The sequence below is a fragment of the Muntiacus reevesi genome, chromosome X (genome assembly GCF_963930625.1).
Source record: "Muntiacus reevesi chromosome X, mMunRee1.1, whole genome shotgun sequence".
NCBI classification, from domain to species: domain Eukaryota; kingdom Metazoa; phylum Chordata; class Mammalia; order Artiodactyla; family Cervidae; genus Muntiacus; species Muntiacus reevesi.
In genome coordinates this window covers 12,597,954-12,604,304 of record NC_089271.1, presented here as the reverse complement: position 1 = coordinate 12,604,304, position 6,351 = coordinate 12,597,954, and positions in this window count along the sequence as shown.

Below are 6,351 nucleotides of genomic sequence, written 5' to 3'. Positions count from 1 at the left end.
TATTGTAGTGGTTTTTGCCATACATTGACATGAATCAGCCATGGATTTACATGTGTTCCCCATCCTGATCCCCTCTCCCACCTCCCTCCCCATCCCATCCCTCTGGGTCTTCCCAGTGCACCAGCCCTGAGCACTTATCTCATGCATCCAACCTGGGCTGGCGATCTCTTTCACACTAGATAATATACATGTTTTGATGCTGTTCTCTCAGATCATCCCACCCTCGCCTTCTCCCACAGAGTCCAAAAGTCTGTTCTATACGTCTGTGTCTCTTTTTCTGTCCTGCATATAGAGTTATCATTACCATCTTTCTAAATTCCATTTATATGTGTTAGTATACTGTATTGGTGTTTTTCTTTCTGGCTTACTTCGCTCTGTATAATGGGCTCCAGTTTCATCCATCTCATTAGAACTGATTCAAATGTTTTCTTTTTAATGGCTGAGTAATATTCCATGGTGTATATGTACCACAGCTTCCTTATCCATTCGTCTGCTGATGGGCATCTAGGTTGCTTCCATGTCCTGGCTATTGTAAACAGTGCTGCGATGAACACTGGGGTGCACGTGTCTCTTTCAGATCTGGTTTCCTCGGTGTGTATGCCCGGAAGTGGGATTGCTGGGTCATATGGCAGTTCTATTTCCAGTTTTTTAAGGAATCTCCACACTGTTCTCCATAGTGGCTGTACTAGTTTGCATTCCCACCAACAGTGTAAGAGGGTTCCCTTTTCTCCACACCCTCTCCAGCATTTATTGCTTGTAGACTTTTGGATAGCAGCCATTTGAGGCAGGACCCTTTAAGGGACCGTCTCAGTTTCAGATTGCTTCAGATATGCTCGCCTGAGACCAAGGTTGTGAAAACATTGCAGTTAACTTCTGTTTGTGCCCAAACCTGCTTTCCTCATACCTTTACGTGTGTTGCCAAGAGCACTCCTACAACCTAAGAGATCTGGTGCCAGAAATGATCTGAAGAAGCTCACTCTAAAACAACTTGGAAGGTGGGATTGTTAAAACTTTCAGTGGCAAACAGGGATAGAATGCTTTTTTATCCTGCAGCCAGTTAGGAGCGAAATTGGGGTGATGTCACAGCACAGCCCTGCCAGAAGCACTGACCTTCCAAGGGAGAAAGGGGACTGTGTCCCAAAGTTGCTACAGGAGCCAGCCAACATATGGTGTTAGGATCCAGAAGAGAACTATGGTATTGGAGCTTGAGAGTGCTGGATTCAGGAGGAGAGAGCAAAAGGTTGGATCCAGGAGAGGGTATTGATTTGGGAGCACTCGTCTGAAGGCTCCAGGGGACACTTTGATCTTAGCCCAAGGTGACTCATTTCAGATTTCTGACCTCCACAGTTGTAAGGGAATAGATTTTTGTTTTTAAAAGCCACCGAGTTTGTAGTAGTTTCTTACAGCAGCAATAGGAAACTCATACTGACCCATGCATGTATTGCTAACGTAGCACATCTGCATCCATGGGCATTTGAAGCTGCTGCAAACAGCTGAACAGTGAACAGGCAAGTGTCTGACTACTCCAGAATACTAGTCAATACTAGTCAATAACTCCTCCCAGCATTCCCATCCTGAAATATATATTGTTTTTTATTGTGCATTACATTCTTTTTTATTCTTCTTTTATACATTCTTTCCTTTGGGTTCAAAATCCTCAAGATCTGTTCCCAAAAATATCCCTCTGATTTTCATTGCTATAACTTAACAAATTCCTAAAGGTCTTCCATTATAGAAACCTTCTCTTAAGTTTGATGCCATCCTCAGCCTCTCTCCCAGGGCATGCTGAACTCTGATTATGGTTACTGACTGAGTGACAATGACTGGTGGGCTACAAAATATTAATTTGTTCTATGAAGGCACACACTCAGGCAAGGTAGTAAGAGTTCCTCTAAGCAAGGGTAGGAGAACTGCTCTGCAGACTCACGAGGCCCAGTGGGAAGCACTTCCTGGGGAATTGGGGATTCAGAGTATTCATCAAAGTGTTCTAGATATTTCCATTTGAATTGCTAAAATTGCACTCTTTCCAGAGCACTGTCTTCACTCACATTAAAGACATGGCAGGGCTATGAATCCAACTGCTACTGTGATTCAGCAGGCAACCTTGAATGTGATCAGACTCAAAGTCAGAGTTAGATTTTTGGGTATTTTATTTTTATTGCTCTAAGAGAGAATGTTTTAAAGCATGTTACAGAAAGTCTTTGATTTTAATCTGTGCCTCAAGGCAAAAGTTTAGGCATATGAGGTTTTTGTTCTCCATGCTTTCAGCTTGGCACTGCCATCCAGAGCCTCCCATTCTTCAGAGGGGAATGTCTGAGCACATTTTACTGGTTTCTGAGAGAGTCCCCGGTGCCATTGAGTCCAGCTGCCCTCAGTAACGGATATGATTCCACATCCTTTGTTGGCTGTTTCTCTTTTCCAGTCTTTCTCTTCATACTCCTTCACTCCCACTTCCTGGGATCACCTCCCAAATAAACTACCTGCACTCCCAAACCTTTGCCTTAGCCCTACTTTGGGGACACCCAAAACTAGGACCCTAGTTTGTTGAACCAAACCCACCCCACTGCCTGTTTTTCTGTAGCCCACTTGTGAGCTGTGAATGTTTTTCGTGTTTTTAAGTGGTTTAAAAACATCAAAATACTTTGTGACATATGAGAATTACATGAAAATCACATTTCAGTGTAAAGTTTTATTGGAACACAGTTGCACTCATTAAGTTTTGTATTATCTACAGCTACTTTTGCACTGCAGAGCCATGTTGAGTAATTGTAACAAAAACCATCTGACCTACAAAACCTCAAATAATTCTTATCTAACTCTTTACGGTAAAAGCTTGCTGACCAATGAATCTGGGCAATACATGCTCTACTAAAATTGAATTGTAACACTATCAAGTATACACTAAAATCTAACCTTCTATGTAATATCAAAATCAATTATTTCAGAATATTTCAGGCATTTAAAAAGTTTAGATGTATTTCTATCCAATTATCATTAATAACTTACTTTTTAAGCCTCAGACTGAAATTTAATGTTGTAATGTCTCTCTTCTTGTTATATGTATAGCACATAGACTTAAAAAACCCAGAAAATGGTTTCAGTGTTTAACCTTAAGATTTACTTCTTAACTAATCTTATTGAATGCTTGGCACATAGTAGGCAGGTAGGGAATAGTCAGTAGTAAAGCAAACAAAAAATGACCATACTTTTCTGAGAGACCAAGTATCAATAGTTTTCCTTTCATGTTAGAAACTTAACTTGTTATAGAGAGAAGTGTTTCACTTTGTAAGAATTTTTTATTTTCCTTTGTTACATTTTGCTGTACTTGCAAGTTCCCCATTACTTACTAATACACTTGGAAAATATCCAATAACTTACTTTTAGTATCAACTAAGGTTTATTAATGTAGTGGATTCCATTTCATGGAGAATGCGCACACTTATTACTAAAAAAAAAATATTGAGGATAGTTTTCCATTGCTCACAGGCTGCATGCAGATTCCTTGGTTGGTCCTGGATGCCACCTATCTTGCTGAGCTTATCTCCCATGATCCTCCAGTTCAATGCCCTTTTACTTTGAGAAGCATCCCCAACCTCCCTGGCCTCCACACTATCTCTTCTTATGCATTAGGTGCCCCTAGCAGCAGACTTGGAGACAAGGATTTGTGTGTAAGTGATTTCTTAAGGATGTGCTCTCAGGAGAAAAGGGTGAGGGGATGGGGCATGCAGGTTGGGGAAGAGTGGGATTGTAGGTGAGTTCCCATAGAGGGTACTCCAGCCTCATCCCATGGGGGAGCTCTGGGTGGGCGTTACTTCTTAGCCTTTGCCTTGCCTTGAGAGCAGGAGCTAGACTTCTGTACTTTGAGGGGCCTGAGTTACTGGCTGAGGGCTGCTCAGGGCCAAGTAGAATCCCAGGCACTGTGGGCTTTCCATGTTGGCAGGTCAAGTGACTCTTGGCACCTAAGGATGTCTTCTAAACAAAGTCACAGGTACATCTCTTAGGAGCAGAATCGTGCTGAAGCCAGGGAAGGGTGCGCAGAAGTGGTAGGAGGGATCTCAGTTGCTGTCACATCATCTCCTCCAGCATGTGCTGCTGTCTTGCAGGTACCACCTTCTACTTCCTAATACTATGGGAAGGAAGCCCTGCAAGTCAATCTTGGCTACCCACCCAGCCAAGAAACTTTGGTCATGTTTAAACTTCTCTTAGTTTCTTAGATTAGGCTTCTTTAAATGAGCATAGTTCTGTATACCTCAGAGGATTACTCTGCAGATTAAAAAAGATACCTAGGAGGGCTTCCCTGGTGGCTCAGTGGTAAAGAATCCGCCTGTCAATGCAGGAGACATGTGTTCGATCCCTGGTCTGGGAAGATCCCACATGTGGAGGGCAGATAAGCCCGTGTGCCACAACTATTGAGCCTGTGCTCTAGAGCCCGGGAGCCGCAACTACTGAGCCCACTTGCTGCAACTACTGAATCCCTTGTTCCCAGATCCCGTGCTTTGCAACAAAAGAAGCCACTGCAATGAGAAGTCTGTGCAACTAGAGATTAGCACCTACCTTCTGCAACTCGAGAAAAGCCTTCAGACAGCAATGAAGACCAAGTACAGCCAAATATAATAAATAGAGTCATTAAAAAATATATCTAGGAAGCTAGCACAGAAGAGGTCTTCCACACATGTCACATCTGAAGTTGTCCCACTTTGCCAGTGTCTGGCAACTCATACTCTCTCAGCCATAATCTTGAATTAGTCTCTCTTCTGAAATACATGGAATGAATGAAGAGCTTCTCTATTTAGTCCAGTTAAACACCATCCCCAAGGATGCATCATTTGTAATTGAGTTAAGCAGAACTTCCCAACCTCTCCTGACATTTTGGACTGGATAATTCTTTGTAATGTGGGGGGCAGGGGCTGTGCCATGCACTCTGAGATATTTATCAGCATCCTCGACATCTACCCAGTACATCTGAGTAGACCTCCCTCAAGTTATGACAACCCAGAATGTCACCAGAGATTGCCAGATGTCCCCTAGGGAGCAAAATCACTTGTGGTTGAGAACCTCTGGATGAAAGAAATTCCTAGAAACTGTGCAGAGTTGATTTAAATTTTGGAAACCATGCAGGTTGAATAACAGCAGGACTTTTTAAATTCTGGAAATATTTTCCTATTTTTTCTCTTTAAATAATGCAATTTTTCATGCATCATTTTGGTGTTTTGGTTGCTGTTGTTTCACTTTGCTTGATTTTTGACATTGGAGAAAGTAAAGGTGAAGAAACTCACATATTTCAAATTCAAGAATTTGAGGAGCCATGCTTTGAGCAACATCTGGATCTCCGAGACCAGAGAGCTCACATATATCATATCTCAAGTCTCTGAAGGAGCAAGGATTTGAGTGGAGACTGCCTTGCTCCACCCAGTATTTGAGAAGCAGCCATTGACAGACTGTGATATTGGATAATGATTGATTGTTTCCTTGATAACATTTTATTGGGGACAAGAAGAATAGAATGAATGTTATTGGGTCAGACAGCATGTGCCAATTTATTATTTAAAAGGAAAGATTAACAGTGTTTTCTGACTGTGATTCTAATGAGGCATATCTAGGAGTGAATATTTCCATACCAAATGTTGTCTAGTAATCTTATCTTTATATGACCTATGGATTCCAATTTCAACTTGTTTCAGTCCTACTTGTCAAAGAGAACACCAGAGTAATTGAAATCGTCAAATTACTATAATTGCAACTTTACCCTAATCCAGTAATTATCCCCTTAATTCAGTTTTCACCATTGAATATTTATATCTCTATTAGGAGCAGATAGAATTGAAAAAAATATTGAGTGTTGCAAATTGTAATCTCAGGAATTTGAACAGGTACAAAGTCATTACTTTCTCATCCTAGAAAAATAATTTGCTGTTTTCAAGCTTTCCCACAGTGATGATAGGTAACTGCTGAGAAACTGATCCCAGCAGGTACCCTAATAGGTAGACCCCCTGGGAAAAGCCAACTAATTTACACTATACCAGACCTTCATTTAAGAGTGGCTTTTGAATTTTGGGGATTTGGGTTTGTAAACCTTTAAATATTTCAGCATTATAATGATTGTTTTTATTTTGGTAAACCTGCTTTTAGACCCAGGAATGCCTGGCAAGTTTTCTGAAACAACCTATTCTTACCTGTGGGAAGGCAGAAATATCTGCAGAGAGCAGTAGACAGGGCCAGTGTCTCTGACCACTCCCCTGTAAGCATCTTCTAACTACCCAGATGAACCTCACATGAGTACCAAGGATGACTCCTGCCTTTCTTCCTCTTTCTACTTATTCCAGCCTCTTCCCCTAGCTTCATCCCCATGAC